This window comes from Pelmatolapia mariae, linkage group LG15, assembly GCF_036321145.2.
Source record: "Pelmatolapia mariae isolate MD_Pm_ZW linkage group LG15, Pm_UMD_F_2, whole genome shotgun sequence".
NCBI lineage: Eukaryota > Metazoa > Chordata > Actinopteri > Cichliformes > Cichlidae > Pelmatolapia > Pelmatolapia mariae.
In genome coordinates, this window is record NC_086240.1 from 32,621,941 (window position 1) to 32,643,365 (window position 21,425).

At 39.2% G+C, this 21,425-nt stretch overlaps 1 protein-coding gene across 2 annotated transcripts in view; it reads right to left on the reverse strand.

The window, feature by feature from the left end:
• The window catches only part of ankrd6b (ankyrin repeat domain 6b), a 67,691-nt gene extending 50,955 nt beyond the window's left edge, over positions 1-16,736 (reverse strand). For both annotated transcript variants that reach the window (XM_063495134.1, XM_063495133.1), the window contains exon 1: positions 16,604-16,736. The gene's annotated coding sequence lies outside the window, so the exon portion shown is untranslated. The remainder of the gene's footprint in view (positions 1-16,603) is intronic.
• Positions 16,737-21,425: the final 4,689 nt, after the last annotated feature.

Genomic DNA, 21,425 nt, shown 5'->3' on the forward strand with positions numbered 1-21,425 from the left:
TCATTTTTTGATCCCCTACTGTACTTGTAAGTTTGCTCGTTTACAAAGAAATTGCTAAAATCTCTCATATTTATGGTAGTTTCCAGTAATTGAGAGATGGAGTGACAACCAAAAATCCAGAAAAACACATTCAATTAAAGTTACAAATTGGTGTAATGTCCATGAGGGAAATAAATATTTGATCCTCAAGTAAAACACTGTGGCGCAACGGTAAGATTTTTCTTGTTCTTAGTCACCAGATTTGCACACAGCCCAGGAGAGATTTTGGCCTACTCCTCTTTACAGAGACACTAAATCCTTTATGTTTCTTGTATGCTGCTTTGGAACTCAAAGCTTAAATTCCCTCAACAGATTTTCTATATGATGGAGTTCTGATCTACCTAATGAATAAACTCTATCCTAATTGAAGACAGGAAAGAAAAGTCTGCAAAAACACTAACTGTGTCAATCGACTGCCTCACCAACAAACCACAGTAAGGCAAGGCAAGGCAAGGCAAGTTTATTTATATAGCACAATTCAACAACAAGGTGATTCAAAGTGCTTTACAGAGACATTAAAAACAAAAACAAATAAAAAGCATGATTTAAAATTGATTAAGACAAACAAACAAACAAACAAACAAACAAAACAGTATTTAAAATCAAAAATCAAACAGTAGATAAAATCAGAACAGTAGATAAAGTCAGTAGTTAAAATGTAAGTTTTGAAATTTAAGCTTAAAAGTGTGGATTTGGTGCTTTATTCAAAAGCAGCTGAGAATAGGTGAGTCTTCAACCTGGATTTAAATAAACTGAGTGTTTCAGCTGATCTGAGGCTTTCTGGGAGTTTGTTCCAGATATATGGAGCATAAAAGCTGAATGCAGCTTCTCCGTGTTTGGTTCTGACTCTGGGAACTGATAAAAAACCGGATCCAGATGACCTGAGGGATCTGGAAGGTTCATACTGGGTCAGGAGGTCACTGATGTATTTTGGTCCTAAACCATTCAGAGCTTTATAGACCAGCATCAGAACTTTAAAGTCTATCCTCTGACGGACAGGCAGCCAGTGTAAAGACCTCAGAGCTGGACTGATGTGGTCCACTTTTTTGGTCTTAGTGAGGACTCTAGCAGCAGAGTTCTGAATGAGCTGTAGTTGTCTGACTGATTTTTTTGGTAGACCCTTAAAGATGCTGTTACAGTAATCAAGCCTACTAAAGATGAATGCATGGACTAGTTTTTCCAGGTCCTGTTGAGACATCAGATCTTTTATCCTTGAAATATTCTTGAGGTGATAGTAAGCTGATTTTGTTATTGTCTTAATGTGTTTTTCTAAGTTTAGGTCTGCATCCATCACTACACCCAAATTTCTCGCCTGGTTGGTGGTTTTTAGGTGTATAGATTGAAGTTCTCTGGTGACCTGTAATCGTTTTTCTTTGGCACCAAAGACTATTACTTCAGTTTTGTTTTTGTTTAGCTGGAGAAAATTGTGGCACAACCAGTCATTAATTTCCTCAATGCATTTACCAAGAGCCTGTACAGGGCCTCGGTCTCCTGGTGACATTGTGATATATATTTGTGTGTCATCTGCGTAGCTATGATAGTTTATTTTGTTGTTCTTTATAATCTGTGCCAGTGGGAGCATGTAGATGTTAAACAGAAGGGGTCCCAAGATGGAACCTTGGGGAACTCCACATGTGATACTTGTCTGCTCAGATGTGAAGTTACCTATTGATACAAAGTATTTCCTGTTTTCTAAGTATGTTTTGAACCAGTTTAGTACAGTTCCTGAAAGACCTGCCCAGTTCTCCAGTCGTTTGAGTAATATGTTGTGGTCAACTGTATCAAATGCTGCACTGAGATCCAGTAAAACTAAGACTGACATTTTTCCACTGTCCGTATTCAGACATATGTCATTAAACACTTTGGTCAGAGCGGTTTCAGTGCTGTGGTTCTGTCTAAAACCTGACTGGAAGGCATCATAGCAGTTATTCTGTGTTAAGAAGTAATTGAGCTGTTGAGAAACTGCTTTTTCAATGATCTTACTTAAAAATGGGAGGTTTGAGACCGGCCTGTAGTTATTCATTTGTGTCTTGTCAAGATTGTCCTTTTTCAGTATAGGTTTAATTACAGCAGTTTTTAGTGATTCTGGAAACACACCTGACGTTAAAGAAAAGTTTATGATCTGTAACAGGTCTGACTCCAAAGTCTTTGAGACCTTTTTGAAAAAACTTGTTGGCAGGACATCTAAACAGCAGGAGGAGGAGTTCAGTTGACCTAAGATGTCCTCCAGGTCTTTGTTGTTAATAGGGTGAAACTGTTTGATGGTGTTTAAACAGTTTTTTGGTGGACACAGTACATGTCCTGGATCTGCTGTTGATGTACCAATTGCTTGTCTAATCTTTTGGATTTTTTCTGTGAAGAACATTAAGTGAAGTACATTAAGGACTGTCTGTGAGGTGGTGGTATGCAGCACGGGGCCCCTCAGGGAACATTGCTCCCTCTCTTTCTCTTTACCCTCTATATTTTGCACTTCAAATACAATATGAAATCCAATAAAGTGAACTGGTCACATAACACTCATACTCTGAAAAAGAAGGGGCAAATATGGCCCTATCGGCTGGACAAGCTGAGGTCGTTTGGGGCGTGCAGAACATTGCAAGGGACCTTTTACAGCACTGTGATGACTTCTGCTATCAGTTAGTTGTCTGCTGGTGAGCTGGTCAGTAAGAGGGACAGAAAATGGCTTAATTATCTGTAGGTATCTGTCTGATTCTGCTCGAAATGCGTCTGTTGTTTTTTCTAGATGTAGATGGGATTAAGAATTTTGACATGACCATGAGATGCTTCTCGTTAAAATAGCAAGACTTATACCCAAAATCTCCATCCAGTCAGTAATACTGATAACCCATAAGCCAGCGGTCCCCAAACCCCTGGCCACGTACTGGTACCGGTCCGTGAGTCGTTTGGTACCAGGCCGTGAGAGTTGAGGCTTGGGTGTGAAATTTATGGTTTTCAGGGTTTTTTAGTTGTGTGTCTTCTTTTGAAAGAAATATTTACGTGTTACCATAGTGACCAGAGAGCAATAAGGGGCAGAGAGGAGGATGTTACTCTCAGTTAGTTGGCACATTTCAGGAGGACGCTGCTAATAAAGTTACACAATTACACAGTAAATTCGCGTTTGTTATTATATTTACAAAATACCACAGTATTTGTCTTGGTCGTATCATTTTATTTTGTTTGATTTATCCGCCACACCTTAAAGGCTGGTCCGTGAAAATATTGTTTGACATTAAACCGGTCCATGGGGCAAAAAAAGTTTGGGGACCGCTGCCATAAGCAACATAGATTTGTAGAAATAATGCAGTCTCTTATAAGACTTGGAGGTTTGAAAGTTTCCTTGAAACTTCCCCAAAAAATTAAAAAAGGATCACACAAACGGTGGAATGGCAAAGAAAGCTCACAGGCCTATGTCACTACTCTCAGAGGCTGATTGACAGAGGCTGAAAAGAGTGCCAATGCACCATAGTAACATTTGAATGGCTCCCTGCTGCCAGGTGAAACTGAATTAAAAAAAGGGGGGAATTCTCTCCCAGACCACATTCCTGTTGATTCTGCTGAAGAGTCTGTTCAGCCAGAGACCCATGCACACAAAGAAGCCTTGGCAGTCACAGTGAGGCTCTTCGCTCACAGCTAAACAACAAAGCTTTTGTGCAAACTTTTAGGAACTCAAAACTGAGTACAAAATGCCAAGCCCTCACTTTTCACAGGGGTCAGGGGAGGAAAACCTGCAACCTGCTCACTCCAGAAAAAACATCCTTCTCATGCACAATCCATGCAAGCTGAATTTCTTAAGTTGAAAAGGGAAAATTATTAAAAGAGATGTAATGCCTGTATTATGAATAAATGTTTGTATGTTAATTCTGTTTTATAATTGTTAATACTGTTTATTGATAACATTAGTAATGGGGTATGAAAAGTTGCTTAACCCAGCAAAAAGGTTCTTAAAGCTGGCAATGATGAAGTAAACTGCGACATGTGAGTGAGACGGATGTCAGGAACCCAAAATGAGATGATTAAAATAATAAAATTGAAAAATAAGGCTGCAATTTGAAGATGCTTTTTAAGTGAGCTGACTTATTTTCCTTTGATTCTGATTTTCACTTGTAATTATCTGACACAGCTTGAAATTAAGAAGATCACATTTGGGCTATTCAGCCTGTTTATAAACACTATTCCCCTCAAGCCCCACACGTCCCCGCCCACCTCACCAATCTGAACAAAGGCCTGAGTAACCCCCATCACTCAGGCCACTCACAAAAGGATTCTGTTCACAAGTCTTTTTTCTTTGCAATACGCTACAGGAAGCTATGGGGGCAGTATCGCCTATTTCGTCTCCCAAGACAGCGCTCAATACTAACGAAGAAGAACATAGCACGAATGGCAAAACAGGAGGGTGGAAGAAAATGGAAACAGCGATTTCAAAAATTAAGAAAGTATTTCACAAAAATACAATAACGTTACATTCAGAATGTGCAAAGCTTTCCTTCCACAACAGCAATACTGCAGTGTTTACCATTTAAAAAACTACCACCATGGAGCTGTTATGTCAACTGTGATTGGGTCCATTTATAATATGAGTGCCAGGCCAACAAAGAGGAGGAAATCCACTATGTAGCATATTACAAAATATGCTCTAAAAACAGATATGTGGATGAGCTGAACAAGGCATCCCTGTATTAGCTTAACGGAGCACTTCATCAGAGACTGGACACTCTGGAGTCGATGTTTGGAGACAGGCTATTTTCCTGATGACCACTGAGCAGCAGTAGTGATAGCTGGAGGCCTCAGGGAAGGGACTGCACAGGGTCATCTAGTGTGTGTCACTACCAATTATTTGTGTTTTGATTATTTAATTTAAATGTAATAAATAAGTACACAATATTACAATAATTTACTGTGTTTTGGAGTTCTCTGTGTATTTTATGTTTCCTAGTTTAGTTTGAGTTTTTTCAGTATTTCTCGTCTAAGTTGTTATTTGGTCCTGTTCACGTCTTTGTCTTGTCTCTGTGTCCTTCCCTCAGCATTCACTCAGTTCGGTCAGTATTGTCTTCATGTTCGTCTAGTTCCCTGTTTGCCCAGTCATGTCTCTGGATGTGTGTGTGTGTGTGTGTGTGTGTGTGTCTGGTTTCTCTCGTCCCTCGCTCTCTCTCTCCTTCCTCTGTTCCCTGGGTTCCATCAGTCTGTGTGTCAATGTGTGTGTTCCTTGTACTTCCTGTTTTTCTTCGATAGCCTCCTGTCTGGTGTGCGTCATGTTCAGTTTTGCTTTCACCTGTCGCACTCTCTACTTGCAACACAAAATTACAAAAAGAGATTACAGCCTGCATATTTAGCTTATTAAATAGAAATAGCACTTTGAGACTCTCTGACTCTGAAGGTGAAAACATCAAAAACTCTAACTGTATTACCTTTGTGCAATGAGGCGGATCATAAACACACAAAAATGAACTTGTGCTCTGAGCCACAACACTGCCCGCTGAACATTCGCCATTATAGTATTTAGGTCATGTGTTATGCTTCTGTGAGTGCTCATATCTGTAAAGTACATCTGTGAAATCCCATGGTGCTCTGCATGAGCTTTCAATACACAGATACTATATAGCCTAGATTACCAATAGGCGGACCGCGATCATGACACAGACGCCATTCCTTAGACCAGACCTTTTACTAGATTTTGACAGACCATTTCTATTTTTCCTGTCCTGCATAGGGATGGGTACCGGTGTCCGGTGCCACATAAACGGTAGTAACCAGACCGAAAAGCAGTGCACATTTCGGTGCTTTATTTCGGTGCTTTTTTTTTTTCCTGAGCCAATTCTAGCCAATCATTTTACGTTTCCAAGGATAGTAGGCGGGCCCAGGTACGTACGTTCTTTTAGAGCAGAGCTACAGATTAAAAATGCCCAAGACGAAGCGGTCAAAAGTCTGGCTGTACTTCGCAGCAAAAGATGCAAACTCAGCAGCCTGCAACAAGTGCTTTAAGCTGATACTGTGATACTGTCAAAGGAGGTAACACCTCGAATCCGATGAAACACCTGGCGACGCATAGCGGTTTTTTTAAAGCCGAGAAATGCACCGTATTTGATAGCTTGCTGTGAGACCTCACACCATGCACATCTACTGCGGGTGTGGTGCCTGTTATCGGACCTGGAGTTAGCAACATCCTCCAAAAACTCGAAGAGGAGAGTCCTGGCCCCTAGCCCTGCCAGTGTAGCAGAAATGATGACGGATGATGATGGCAGCAGCAGCCGTTCTTCTCTGTGTGAGTAGCTTAATGTTGTTTGTGTGTAATTTATGTTGAGTAGGCTAACCACGTTATTAAATTAATGCACGTAAGGTGAACTAGCAAACACCGTCGTAGTTACATGCGGCTGTCTTCTTGTTTGATGGCAGATACTCCCTTCACCCTGGCCAAAAAGGCTAAAATGACCAAAAGAAAAAGTGGAAAACAGCTAAACATGAGAGGTTTTTGGACCAATTTTGTGTTTTTTCCATTGTTTAAGCACTGCTTCCAGCCAGGAGTGATACCATATATGCCCTATAGCTGCAGAAAAGGCTAACATTGTAATCTTTTTACAAAAAACAGCTGAACATGAGAGGTTTTTGGACCAATTTTGTGTTCTCCATTCTTTAAGCACCGGTGTGAGCACCGTTTAAGCACCGGCACCGTTTCAAAAGTACCGGTTTGGCACCGGTATCGGATAAAACCTAAACGATACCCATCCCTAGTCCTGCACAACATTTCTCATATGCAATAGGGTTATTTTAATCCATGCAGCCTTTTTCTTTGTCTTGTGGTTTGTACACAAGAAGCACACATACCAGTCACATACATTGTAACTAAACAAGAGTTTTTTAAGGTAAAGAAATTAGATATTCTTTATAGCAAAGTCAGTCACCTGATCCCAAATAAACAAATCAATACAAAACAGAATACAAAGAAAGCCACAAAAAGCAGCAACTGAAGGTGGCAGCAGTAAAGGCCTAGCAGGTTATCTCAAGAAAAGAAATACAGCATTTCGTGATATTCATTTGAGCTCTAGACTAAGGCAGTCATTGAGGCCAAAGGATTTTCATCAAAAAACAAAATATCCTTTCTTTTTGTAATATACCTAATATACACTATATTGCCAAAAGTATTCTTTTGTCTGCCTTCATACACATATGATTTTGAGTGGCACCCCATTCAATCCACAGGTTTTAATATGATGTTGACCCACACTTTAGCTTTAACAATTTTAACTCTTCTGAGAACAGTCATCTCTGCACAAAGTTGAAGACCTGTGCACACTATGTGCCTCAGCATATGCGGATCCTGCTCTGTGAGCAGCAACACTTAATACCATTAACAACTGACTGGGGAATATTTAGTGGCGAGGAAATTTCACAACTGGACTTGCAAGATGCAAAAGTGGCATCCTATAATGGTACTATGCTTGAATTCACTGAGCTGAGTTTGCACCCCTGTACACCACCTGTCAAAGAGGGCAGCTCCAGAGTGGTGGAGCCCAGACCCTCTACAGCCATATCAGGCTAGGTTGATGTACACAGTGTAGGAGGATCAACCAGCAGAAGCACATGTACTCATGGTTGTCATGTTAGGTGTGTGAGCGAGATAAAATACAAAATGAGAAAAGAAAATGTTAACAAATACTCAAGCAACAGCGTTACCAAACTTTATGTCTTAACAGACAGCCCAGGGACCAAAAGTCACTTTTGTTTCTCCATTGTTTACATTTGAAAACATGGTAAGATAATGTACTACAGCACATTTATCATGTTCGACCTATGACAGAAAATAAATATTATTTAAGATCAAAATTAACCTTTAAACATGGCATAAATAGTAATTTAATTTATATTGTGATATATATCAATATCGACTGATTTGAATTTTTTTTTTCTCAAATCATTTTCAAGATTTATTTCCATATATACCAGCCCTGCTCCTGAGGCCCTCCCCTAGGCCTGGCTCCAGGTTGGTGGTCCAGTAACCCCGTCTCTTACTAAAATGAAGAGGTCCTTCAGGTTTTGTTTTTCCTTAAAGACAAATTATCAAAGGTTTGTTTGTTTTGTGTGCTATCTTGTTTATTTGCTTGTTTTAACATTACAGGAATTTACTTGTTTGCCTGCTAGTGCCAGAATGTCAGGCAAAGATGAGTCAGCTTGAGTTAAAAATAGTTTAAGTTTTAAAAAAGACGCTTTTTTCAAGAGTTATGAAGAAACATAAACCTTAACAAGTATGTCCTGGAGGAAAATACCAGAAACTATGTGCTGTCAAGTGTCTGTTTCAATCTGAAAAGTATCATCCACATGGAGTTGCAAAGAGAAAGCATTATAAAGCATTATAATCAGCTTAGTCGCTGCCGAAAATTTGTGCTTTTTCATGCAGAAACGAGGGCCTAATGCACTACTGGCTAATCCTGAGGGCAGTCATGCATAAGAACCTTCTATCGTTAATGTTAGGCCAGATGTAACAGTATTTATTTAAATAAATAGTGCAGATAGAAACATAAGCATGAGAATGAAAATAGCATACAATATTCTATACTATATTACCTAAGAAAACAGAAGAGCACAATAAACTGACCAATTGTAATTATGTACACATATGCATAAAACCCAAGTGTATGATAAACAGATACCAGTTTATGTCTAAAAGAAGGTGTTTCCTTTTTTTCTCTTGGCTGTATTCTACTTTGTGCCGTGGAAATACTTTAAATGTGGCTATATCAAAACAAAAAGCTCCCAATGGAACATCGGGTATTCGCTTCCATAATTATAGCAATAATGTGTGGTGTTTAAAGGACATTCATCTTTCGGTATTCAAGATTGTACATGAGAACATGTCATCAAAGCTGTTGTGTAACAACAGGACACAGTGCCAAGAAGGTTATCTCTGAGATTGTTAAAATAATACCCTAAACTGGCATGTAAACAAAATGCATCACTGCAGAGTTGGTCAAAAGTTGAGCTCGAGTGAAGACACGGTAGTATTTTGTATGTCTGAAAACACCTAAAAAAGTTGTTAGCAAGAGCTAGATATCATTCAACAAATGGATAACTAAGTAGGTAAGTAAAGTTTATTTATTAGGCGCTTTTCATAGACAGGCAGTCACAAAGTGCCATACACAAAAGATTTAAAAAAACAAGAATGTTAGGTACCAAAATAGAACAATACAAAAGATTAAATAAAACAGAGTAAGATTAACAAGTAGCTTTAAGATAAAATTATTAATCAATTTAAAAAAAAATACTCAACAGAAAGCCTGTTTCAACAGAAAAGAAAAAAGATAACTGCTTGAAATCGGTAAGTTGGAATGAGACAAGAGATGTCAGTTATTTATGTTAAATTGACTGCACCGCCCTACACAGCTCTAACCACATCATCAAGTTCGCTGACGACACAACCGTGGTTGGACTCGTCAGCAGCAACAACGAGTTGGCGTGCAAAGGTTCAGCAGCTGGCGTTCTGGTGCAGCGAGAACAACCTGTCACTGAATGTGAACAAAACCAGGGAGATGATTGTCGACTCGCTTCACCCACACACCACTCAGTATCCACGGTTCCACAGTAGAGACTGTTAACAGCATCAAGTTCCTGGGAGTTCACATCTCAGAAGACCTCACCTGGACCACCAACACCACCTCCATCACCAAAAAGGCCCAGCAGTGCCTCCACTTCCTGAGACACCTGAAGCTGGCCAACCTTCCTCCTCCCATCCTCACCATGCTCTACAGGGACACCACAGAGAGTGTTCTGACCAGCTGCATCTCTAACATGGACTCTTTTCTCTTCTTCCATCTGACAGACGCTATCGCAGCATCGGGGCCCAATCCTCCAGACTTCAAGATAGCATTTTCCCACAAGCCATCAAGCTCTTGAACTCACTACCAGCCCTCCCACTCCCCCCCCCCACCACACACACCCACACAAACCGTTAACTGCCTCTATTGCACTCCACATACCACTGCCTTTGTAATGCAGATGCTGCTCTATGGACAATCCTTACTCTCAGGAATTCTGCTCATGTGTACAAGCTGCCACGCTGGTCACTTTAAATCACTTCAAGGCCACTTTAAACCATTCAAACTGTAAATTCTAAATTTTAAATGTTATTGATCCTTTTACCTTAGTCTTAAAGTTTATTTTTATTTCTTACTCTTCTTAAGAAGAGTTACAGAATGTAACTGGCACAGAATGTAACTGGAGCCTCGTCGTCTTGTCTCCCTATATACTGTACTGTATATAGCAGATATGACAATTAAGTTTACTCTGACTTTGACTTTGAAACACAATTCTTACATTTGATTTCTTTGTTATATCATTTAGTCCTGTTATTTTGTATTCACGCTTTTTTTTTATATTCAGTGCATGCACTGTGCAGAGCCTGACCTTAGTGTAAGAGTGTAAGAATCCAAACATCCCAACAGAGAATATCAAACACTGTCCCATAGTGCATAGAAATGAATTTGGTTAAAAGATCATGCTCTAATGAAAGAAGATCATTTAATGCCTCTGCAGTGCTGCAACCTCAACAGGACAAAAGGATGCCAAAATTCACATTTTGGACAGAGAAGCGTAAAAGAGGCCATCTATGTCCAATGTAAATAACCATAATTGAACAGGGGGAGTGGGTTATGACATCAACTGTGAGCCACCTACAATGCAAAGCTACAATGTAGTCTTGAGTTTGTTTCCCAGGTGCCTCAATCCCCACTCCCATTTTGCATCAGGTGACCTCAATACGCCTCATGATATGATGATTTCACTGATGGAATACTCTGGTGGTAATTACCCAATCCATTTTTTACATCTTGACTAATGTGATGACATACATCGTTAATTAGTCCAGTACAACAGCAAAATGTGTAAGAGAAAAGACAATTAGCCACCTAGCTTAATTGTTTCTGGCGATTAAGGGCCCTGGAATGTACTTCATACCTTTCTTGCAATGTCTTGGCTTTAAATATATTATTTCCCCTTGCTAATACTGCAACTTCTGCATGTGTGTCCATTTCACACTTTGGAGAGATAAAGCGTGAAATGGACATGGTGGACCAGAATGCCTATTACACCCTGTGCTGTGATATCGGGTTGGATTAATCGCGTGTCAATGACCCTCCTAAAGGACAATGATTTATTACATGATTATGCTTTTTTCTCCCACCGAACTTTCGACAAAGGTCCTCCTAATTCAAATTCATTTAAAAAAAAGTGTCTGTATGACCACCTCTCTAGTAAACTGGAAATATAATTTAATATGCATAAACAGATAGACAGGATCCTGATGATCTCCTTCTCTGTTTGACTCCAATCCAGCTGGAAAAGTGGCATGTTGGCTGTGGCACAGAGCAACAACATATCTCCACCCTCAACAACCCCCTTCCCTCCCACACTTACACCTCTGAACCAATACACAAGCTTTATTCTTTCTGTACTCTAACCCTGTGCCCTATTTTCCAGAGTGCCCTATATCACAATCAGAATCAGAATACTTTATTATCAGAGAAAATTATGTGGTCAAAGTTGCTTCAAGACAGTAAGAACAGTAACTAACTAAACGAAATAAAATAATTCTATAAATAATAAAGTAACAAAATATTACAAAATAGTATTAATGAATACGAATAATATATAATTACAATTATAAAAATCTATCATATTGACTTTGTTATTTTCTCTGTAGACGATATTAAGGCTCTGCAACTATTGCAGTGTGTACTTGTGCTTTAGATGGAGGAATTGTACAGCTAGATAGCCACAGGCAGGAATGAAAGATGAAACCATTCATGCATATTGGCCCAATTCCCTTAATAGTATTCACTGAGAACTTTAAAACAGCAGATGTAATATGAGACAGAGCAATGGCCCATGCCAAAGAATTCATTCTTGAAGCTGACAATAAAGGTTTAAGTAAGACTAAGCAAAAGACTGCAGTAAATTCATTCATCATCAGAATAGTTTCCAATCGAGCTGCAGACTCATCTCTCTCAATCAAACTAACTCAGTACAAGCAAAGAAGTCTTCTCCCTCACTAACATTGCAACAAATCCGACAGACTGTTGAAAAAATTGCTCTATAACACAAAACTGGACAAAACTTCTACAGACGATCTTTTAGCTAACTTGGGTTTGGAGAATATTTAAAATAGAAATGCTGCAATACAAACTTGGGATATGAAGTTTAAAAGATGTGATCATTCACTATTGTTCAAAATGTCCTGTACCCCCAAATTAATTAAAGTGCCACACTAAATCACTGTAAATGTCACCGTACTGGGTCTGTTTTTTGAATAATTAACATTCTTTGATTTAGTACTATTCATAGATTTGGTTCTCCTTACTGTTCTCCTTGTGTGTTTCACACTTGCCATGGTCTGTGTGTAGGCAGGCAGGAAAAAGGACCCAAGTGCAGGACTCATGGAGGCAGAAGTGAACTCAAAAGAACCACAGGTTTATTGCTGGCGAAATGCAAAACTCAAAATGGCACATGAACGGAACACACAGGCAGGAGCGGTGGTACGACACGACAACGAGCGCTGAAGGACACACACTATAAATACAGAGGCAAACACACGGGGAACAAGGACCAAAAGGGGAACACAGCTAATGCAAATTAACTGACGGGACCAGGTAGACGCAAAACTAGAAACATCAACATAAGACACAGACCTTCAAAGTAAAATAGGAAATCCATAGACAAAACTCAGAGGCACTGAACCAAACTTATATTAAACACTAGAAATAACAAATTACAATAATAATACACAAAAACACTGAGACACAGACACAGGACCATGACATAGTCTTTAGGTTTCTGTTTCTACGCCTTCCCATGCTCTAGGTTTCATGTCTAGTCACCCCAGTCTCTATTTTCGTCAGTCACGTCTCCATGTCTTAGTGTCTAGTCTGTGTCTTTATGAATGTCTCTTGTTTCTTGTTTTACTTTTACAGTCTTGGGTCCTATTTCAGTTTTTTCAGTGTTTTCAGTTTTGCTTCCTCCCCGTTCGTTATGTGGGACCACTTCCAGCTGTGCTCTTCTCCTGTGTCTCATTCCCTCGTTACTCCCTTGTGTATTTAAGCCCTGTGTTTTCCACTGCCCTTGTTACCATCATGTTGCTGTGTGTCTCTCCCTGTTTTCTTTGTTTCCCTGAGTGGTTATAGTTAACTCACAGCTCCTGGTTTCTGTTTATTGTTTTTATAGCTCCCTAGTTTTAGTTTCCTGTTTAGGTTATGTTTTGTGTTTTCTTTGTGTGGATATTCACAGCAAATATTGCTGCCTCTTTGAGTTATTCCTGTGTGTGTTGAGTCCTGCATTTGGGTCCACATCCTGCCTACCACAGCACTAACCTTGATAGAACGACGCAACCAAGACATGGACCCAGCGGACTCAGCCCGAAAGAGGTACCTTTTCCACATTCGGAGCCCGGTGAGGTGAGTTTCCCATGTCTCGGACGCAAGGACAATATCTGTTGGACTTAATGCCTTTGAGGCGATCCTCGGGCCTCACTTGCACGAGCTCTCTGGGATTTTGGAGTTAGTTTATGCGCGATCTGGGCCAGACAAAGGAGGCACTTCAAGCCCAGGAGCTTGCCAATCTCATCCGCTCCCCTCATTCCACGCCGCCACAGCAGCAGCGGATGGTGCTCTCTGCGACCCCACAGCGGTAGCAAGCAACACGCCTGCCCATCTACATCCTGCACTGCCTGCATGTCCACATCCATCCACCTAACCACACCAACACCGGCCCCCTTCCAGGTCACCTGATGATTTCCGCTCCCATTTTCTTCCCTGTTGGGGTCCTGGAGGGTCCCTTCTGCACCACCGCTGCTTCCCACGCAGTCGGCCTCCGGACCTGCTTTGGAGCTGCCGCCTTCAACGCAGTCGGCCTCCTGAACTGTCTTGTCCCAGGCGATCCCCAAAACTGTTTTTTCACTGTTGTGGACATTTGTTACGGCCGCCGTGGCCATAAGAATTCTGTGTGGGCTGTTTTGTTCTGTGTCTCTTTACTGTGCTTAAGACTCTTTGCAGGTCCCTCCCCTAATGAAGAGTAGTGAGCTGCTGATTGGACCGTGGAACACATGACTGCGTTCAAAAAGCCGCTCTGACAGCTGCCGCGAGAGAAGCGAGCAAGCAGTTTGACAGCAGATGCGGACCTGGCCCTGGTTTCCCATCTATACTTTTCTGTGTATTTGTGTGAGCGTGCTCTGTGAGAGCCGCCCCTGGTGTATTAACTTAGTGCTTAGGCACGCATAGGCTGAAGCGGAAGGGGTGAGCCGCCTTTTCTTTTGAACAGTTTTCTCCTGTTTTCTGGGCTAGGGAGCGAGGGTTAGTATTGTCATTTGTTTGTTCTGTTTCTTTCTTAGGGTTTAGTTAGTTTTCTCTGGCGGGTCTTAGTTGGTTTTGTTTATTATTTTGGCCTGGGTTCACCCTGGAGCTATGCTTCCTGACCTTCAATAAAATCACCTTTTTTACTTACAACTGGTTTTGGATGTTTGGCTTGGGAATCAGGGCGGGTACTTGTCTCTCTCTCCTCCAACCTTATGTGCACGCCTAGACTAGGGGCGTAACATAAATGGGGGCTCGTCCGGCGAAGGTACAGTTTTTCCCTCATGTTTCCATGTCTTGTCAAATAAAGCTGCCTCTTTGAGTTATCCCCGTGTGTGTTGAGTCCTGCATTTGGGTCCACATCCTGCCTGCCATAACACTAACTTTGACAGTAAATCTACAACATGGTCTCTGCAGATGACCACACACGTGCAGACACTCGTATCCCATACACAATGGTAACTTTTCGCTCTGTCTTCCTGATGTGCAATAGTACCAAGTGCAACCTTCCCAATATAACAAAGTATTTTATTCTATTTTGTGTTTTATTTATTTATATAGTATTTTATTCTATTGTAAATAGTATTTTGTTCTATTTTGTATAGTATGTTATTCTTTTTTATCTTATTCTATTCAACTGTTTTGTTTCTTAATCTTTACTGTACTTAACTTGTACTGTCTGCTGTGACCACAAATTTCCCACTTGTGGGAATAATAAAGGTTTATCTTATCTGCCAAGGTAAATAGTAAATATGACTACTTTACAGCAGTACTGGGGTATTTATTTTTTCCTAAAGCAATGCAATGCCACTTCTGATTTGCCTATGTTTAACTTGAATAATTAGCTTTGAACAGGTAAATGTCATTTTTAAATCCATTAACAGTTTCTCAGAAAATACTCTGGCTTATCCCAAATATGCCAATTACCCTTGGGCAAGATAGTAACCCCAAGTTGCTCTCCGATGCATCCATTGGAGTATGAAAGTGCATGAATGGTAGTCAGTAAGCACTTAAAAGCATAGAAGACAGTGCTTGTGTGAATGGGTAATGTGGCATGTTGTATACAGGGAGTAGAAAAGCATTATATAAAAATCAGTCCATCTACCATCTAATCTACATACATATATATATAGCACAAAGTAGAATTTCAGTTACCGTCATATTCTAATCCTTTTCCCAAAATTTAAGTCAGTTTACACATGTTAACATGAATGAAATTACTGACAAAGAGGGGGGAAAGTCCGTTTTACAAGACAAAGGGCAGCCCTGGTGGAGTCTAGATGGGAAAATAGCATTAATAAACAATGAAGCTTTATGACAAATCACATTGTAATTCATCAAAGCTAGTTCACAAGATTTATTTTTTCTGTCTTCTGGATCCAGCTTACTAAATTGTACTAAGCTATCATTTTAAAATATCACTGATTAGCATTTCCTAATTAGCTCATATCCCATATTAAATACCCTTAAATACCCTCTTCGCTTATCTTAGCCTAATTTATTTCAAAGTAGTTCTTTTACTCATCAGGTGTAGCTGAACTTGCACCAGCACGGAACGTTGCAGTGTGGATCCTGAATAATATTTAACTACTGCAGTTATTCTATTTTCATATACCCTTTACATTCACATCAAACTTATTTTGTAAACACTATAATTGTGCACACCGAGGCAATATCTTGATCTTGTTGAACAATAAACAGCATAAGTTACAACAGCTTTCTTACATGTACCAGGGTATTTCAAGCTATAAATGTAAAATTTGACAAAAAACAAACCTATCTGACAAACACTACTTTTCAGAATATTTTATACCAGAGAGGCCCAACGTAAACGACATATCCTGATATTTTTAAGTAAAACAAATCCACTATAAACTTTGTTGTTAAAGTTGTTGTAGTTCGACCTAAATAGAGCAGCTATCCGTCTTTTACAGCCGAGAAGTTGAAAGGATACAAAAAATAAAGAACACAGAATGTTGAATTCAGCTGTCTATCCATGGAAATATTCAGTAAGTTAACATGATGAAAGCAATTGAGGGCGATAAGACTAGCTAAAATAATTAACATACTAGCAGTTATTTTTTCGAAGTAAACAGAATTACGTCCCTGCTGCTGCCGTAATTCAAGTCAGTCCACACGGAAGATTCATCCAATGTACGGAGTGTATACACCGTGTTTAAAAGCCAGGCATTCAGATAAAACCACCCAAAATAAAGAGAACAAACGAAGAAACTCACCTCGCAGAGAAACGTCCACACGAAACTTGGATTTAGATTGAGTTTCACTGTTTGCTAGTCTCACAATCTTGTGGACTGGGAAATTGAGTGAAAACAGTCTTTAGCTACTACCGTAACTGCGCACCGCTTTTGCAACCCCCTCCCTCTCTGTCTGCAGTTCACACACAGACCATGAGTGCTGCTAAACCGCACACTTTGATTCCACTGATAGAATCAGTTCTTTCCGACATTATCTCATATTTTTGACCCGAGTTTCTCCAACGGGAGTACCAATAATTAGACAGTTGAAACACGCGTTGGCTTTACAGGTAGAATCAAGGAACTGTTTAACTTTAACTGACTTCAGTGTTCAACCATTTCATTGTTATCTTCCATTCTATCGCCTGTGTCTGAAGAGGAAAACACGAGAATGATAATATAGCACATATTAATTCAATTAATTTGTTTTACAGTATTCTTGTAAATATTGTAGTTATTGAATATTTAAACTTGTTTAATTGAAGTTCATAATTATTCTAAAAATATGACATTGACAGCAGTACACTTAAATCGTAATTTACCAGCAATCAAGGATATGTCTTAAGATCTATCTTTGACGTATCAAAATCATCATGATAATCCTTTATTAATTCCAGAGGAAATTATATGGTCACAGTTTCTCCAAGACAAGAACAGTAATTAGATACATTGAATTAAATAATACAATATACTACAAAGTTACAAAATATAACAAATAGCTCTAATAAATACAAATAGCTCTAATTATAATTAGAAATATCGCAGCAGTAGTACTGCTGGCTTAGCAGGTGATATGCAGTAATAGACTGGGGTGCCAACCAAAGACAGTGGTAAAGACTGGAGAGACAGTTGAAAGCTTGGAAAGAGGGGCAGCCAATAGGGGCAGGGAGATCTAACATCTCAGTGTGCTTCTTCCAAGAGGAACAATGCAAGCTACAGATTCGACATCAAAACCATACCCACAGGTGAGCCAAAAGAGGCAGGGTTGGCATAAGGGGGAGACAAGTGATTCTTTGGGCCCATTACTAACAGAGTCCCTAGAAAGCAGTTGAACACTCTTATTTATTGATTGATGGATGGATGGATGGATGGATGGATTGATTGATTGATTGATTGATTGATTGATTTATTGTTATTTAAGACAATTATTAACATATGACCATACTTGTAAACGTGCTTGTTTCCTAGCATTAGTTGGATTTTTTTAAAAAAAAAAATTGCAACAGAATAAAATACAGTCAGCCTTTGACCCTGCCTCCTCCTCTTTATTTCATGATTTGGTTTGGTCCAAATACCAAAGGGGCTTCATTATAGGGGAAGACTCGGTTTAAAAAAAAAGAAAAAGAAAAGAAAGACAGGTAGGAATTCAATTCATAGCAAAATCTATATGAAAGAAACTGCTTGACTTTGGATTACTTCATTCTAATAATGTGTTTGTGTTATTGTAGCTAACATTTGGTGCAGGCAGACTCTTCTATATACAGTTATACTGTATATAGAAGATTCACTTCACTTATCTGATGACCTGATGCCAGGCCAAACAGAACAAACTCAGGCTTAGCGGTCCCACTCCCATTTCCTTATTCCCACAGTCCTGACACTTAAACCAGTGCGACTAATATCTAAAGAAGTAGGTGAGTTCTTTTATGTCAAAAATGTGTCTAATTTGCGGAGGTCCTTTGGCAATTTTTTTTTACACTCTATTTATTTTGTGATAACCAACATAAATAAAGTATTTTTGGAAAAGTGTGTATTACTCCTGATATAGTTTGCGTACTGCCTATGAGTGTTCCAGGTGGTGACAGCTTTCAGTAAGCTAAATCAGATTAAAACCCATCCACCTCTTATGTCTGACGTCACTAGCCGTTTCTGCTCTTCATTTCTCAAACTCAAACGACCCTGCAGCATCACTGAGAGTTAAAAACTGTCTTTCATCTTTAATAAAATCAGTGTGAATGCTTTATCAGGTGTAACAATAAAATTTTAACATCCAGGCATCCATGAAAAACAGGATTTATGAAGTTTAACTGAGTAATACGTTAACAGGGAGTTAGCTTGCTAATTTCCATCTTAAGATGATATACCATATTCTGACAGGGATTTCTGAAAAATTAAAGCTCTGCCATCACTTTGGACATGAATGAAGACAGAAAACTAAACAGCAGTGACATTTTTTGGGTCACTCAAGTTAGGCTAACTGGTATATAAACCTTAAGATAAACCTTTATTAGTCCCACATATGTGAAATGTTTTGGTCACAGCAGAAAATACAAGTTAAGAGCAGTAAAAAATAAGAAAAACACAACAGAATAAGATAATATAGAATAACATACTATACAAAATAGGATAAAATGCTTTGTTTGTTCCTGCGTGGGGTGGGAGATGTTGTCCAACAGGGATGACAGCTTAGCCACCATTCTCATGTCATTCACCACCTCCACTGGGTCCAGAGATCATTAATCATTAGGCAGTAATAGTAACTGCATGGTTTGGATTACTCACTATGAAAGCTTCCTGATCCTTAGATTCATGTACCCATTCAAATCTTTAAAAGCCTCAGAGTGATTCTTTTTTGACCTGTTTAAATATTTGGTGTCTGGCAAACCGTGAGCCAATGGCCTGTAGTTACATCATAAGTTTTTAAAAACTGAGCTTTAAAATGCGCTGCAGATGATGAGCGATAATAAAAACCCAGAGAAGCCAACGGTGATCACAGACTATTTATTGGAGATTGTTCAGAATAAATGGAATGAGATACAAAGCATTAAGAGATGTTAAAAAGACCACAGCCTTAATGAACACATTATAGTTTGGACACGGAAGCAGGGTTTATTAACAACCAGACTACGTCTTTGAACAGAAACTTATTTTAGTTGGCTATACTTTGTTTAAAAATTGATATTGAAAGGATTCTTTAAGTTATATGTGCCAGACCAAGAAGAAATCAATGGTACACAGTTGAGCACAGGTGTTGGTAAGATGCGGGAGGAGCCCACCCCAGAGACAGTCCGCAGTACCCAGTGCGGTACCCTTTGACTCCAAGCAGAGTAGCCCAGAAAAGAAGCCACCACTCACTAAACTGAGGCAGATTTTTAAGGAAGAAGTGCCAGTGTATACGCTACATCGGCGCTACTTTAGACCTCTCTGCATTGAATAATTTCTCTAGACTCTTGGTTGATTTTTGTTTTTATGTTTTAGCACAAAGTGCTAAAACATAAAAACATTTTGTGAAGCATTTTGTGATTTTCATCTTGAAAGGTGCTGTACAAATAAAATTTTAATTTACTTACTTACTACATGTAGGACATCTGGGACTCTCGGCCATTTGACCTTAGAACTGAAGAAGCTTCTCGGATGAGAGGTGAAACGTCTTCAAGCAACTTAAAGAAGTCCAGACGCTTTTCTTTGCAAACTCCTTTGACTACGATGACCTGGATGACTGAGAACCTTCATAGACAAATACATGTAGGGGATCTAGATTCCTGAGGAGGAAAACTGAAGCAGGCTGGAACAGTTTAAAACCATCTCCTCGCTTGAAGTTTCACCTGGCCCATCAAATGATATTCCTTCTGAAAAATGCCTACATTGATGTTTCATACACAAAGGAGACATTTCAGGTGGCTTGAACATACCAGAGTTGTCACCAGGCTCATCAGGAAAGGTTGCAAAGGGAAAGCAGATCTTGTGGTGTTTTGGGTTGTTTGGCCAATAGATAAGACTTGATTCCCTACAAGCTTGCTGAGACAGCTCTAGAATGTTGTTATGTACTCAGAAAAATCAAGAACCTCGTAATCAATAACTACAGAAACGTCAGACTAAGTTACTGCTGGAAATTCAACATCTAAATGGCAGTTATTGCAATATTTCCTAGATGAAGTAAACAAGACTGGGTGGGTTTAGACAGAATTTGATATTGCTTATGAGAGATCGATGCACTGACTGACCTCCTTAAAAAACTTAAGAAACTCACTTTTACCAAGATTGAGATGAAGGAAATTGAAATGCATCCAATTAGTAATGGCAGAGAAACATTCACTAAGGCAGGAGATAGGGCTGTGCGATATGACGAAATATATTGGATGACGAAATGAAAACATCTATGATTTATATGCTATTATAATATGCTATATGCTATTATATGCTATTGTCTGTTTTGTGGTGTTGCTAAATATACTGTTTATGGCAATATTTTTCATCAGGGCACAGAGAATACCAGCATAACCAGTGAAGATGAAGCAGAACCAGGTAGCTCCAAACAGAGGGACCAGTCAAAACAAATTGAGGATGTTATTCCAAAATGAGGGGCCATATAAATAAGCTTTCAAATATTAAAGAACAGTATTTGTCTCTTATATACAATACATCTATATATACACTGTAAAAGATACTTGTCTTTGAGATGAAGATATAAAGTGATAGGAAATATAAACAAATGCAACTTGAATCTTTACTGAAGCTCAGTATTTGAAACTTAGTTAAATTTCACTGCTGTAAGTTTTTAATTGAATACATTTCATTTATTAATGTAATAAATTTAATATTGGCATATTACATTTACATTACCTAAGGGAGATGACACTAGTGTCATGAACATTAGATAATTGTTATTTACTAGCTAATCTTAAAATTGCTGTTACAGAAATGAAGCCCAACAATGTGGTCTCAGCCTCAGATACAAACCAAAAACTCTCATAAAAAAACAAACAAACAAACAAACAAACAAACAAACAAACAAACAAACATAATTTTTCACTGGTCCAGCCCACTTAAGATCAAAGTGGGCTGTGTGGCCCAATTTGTAAAA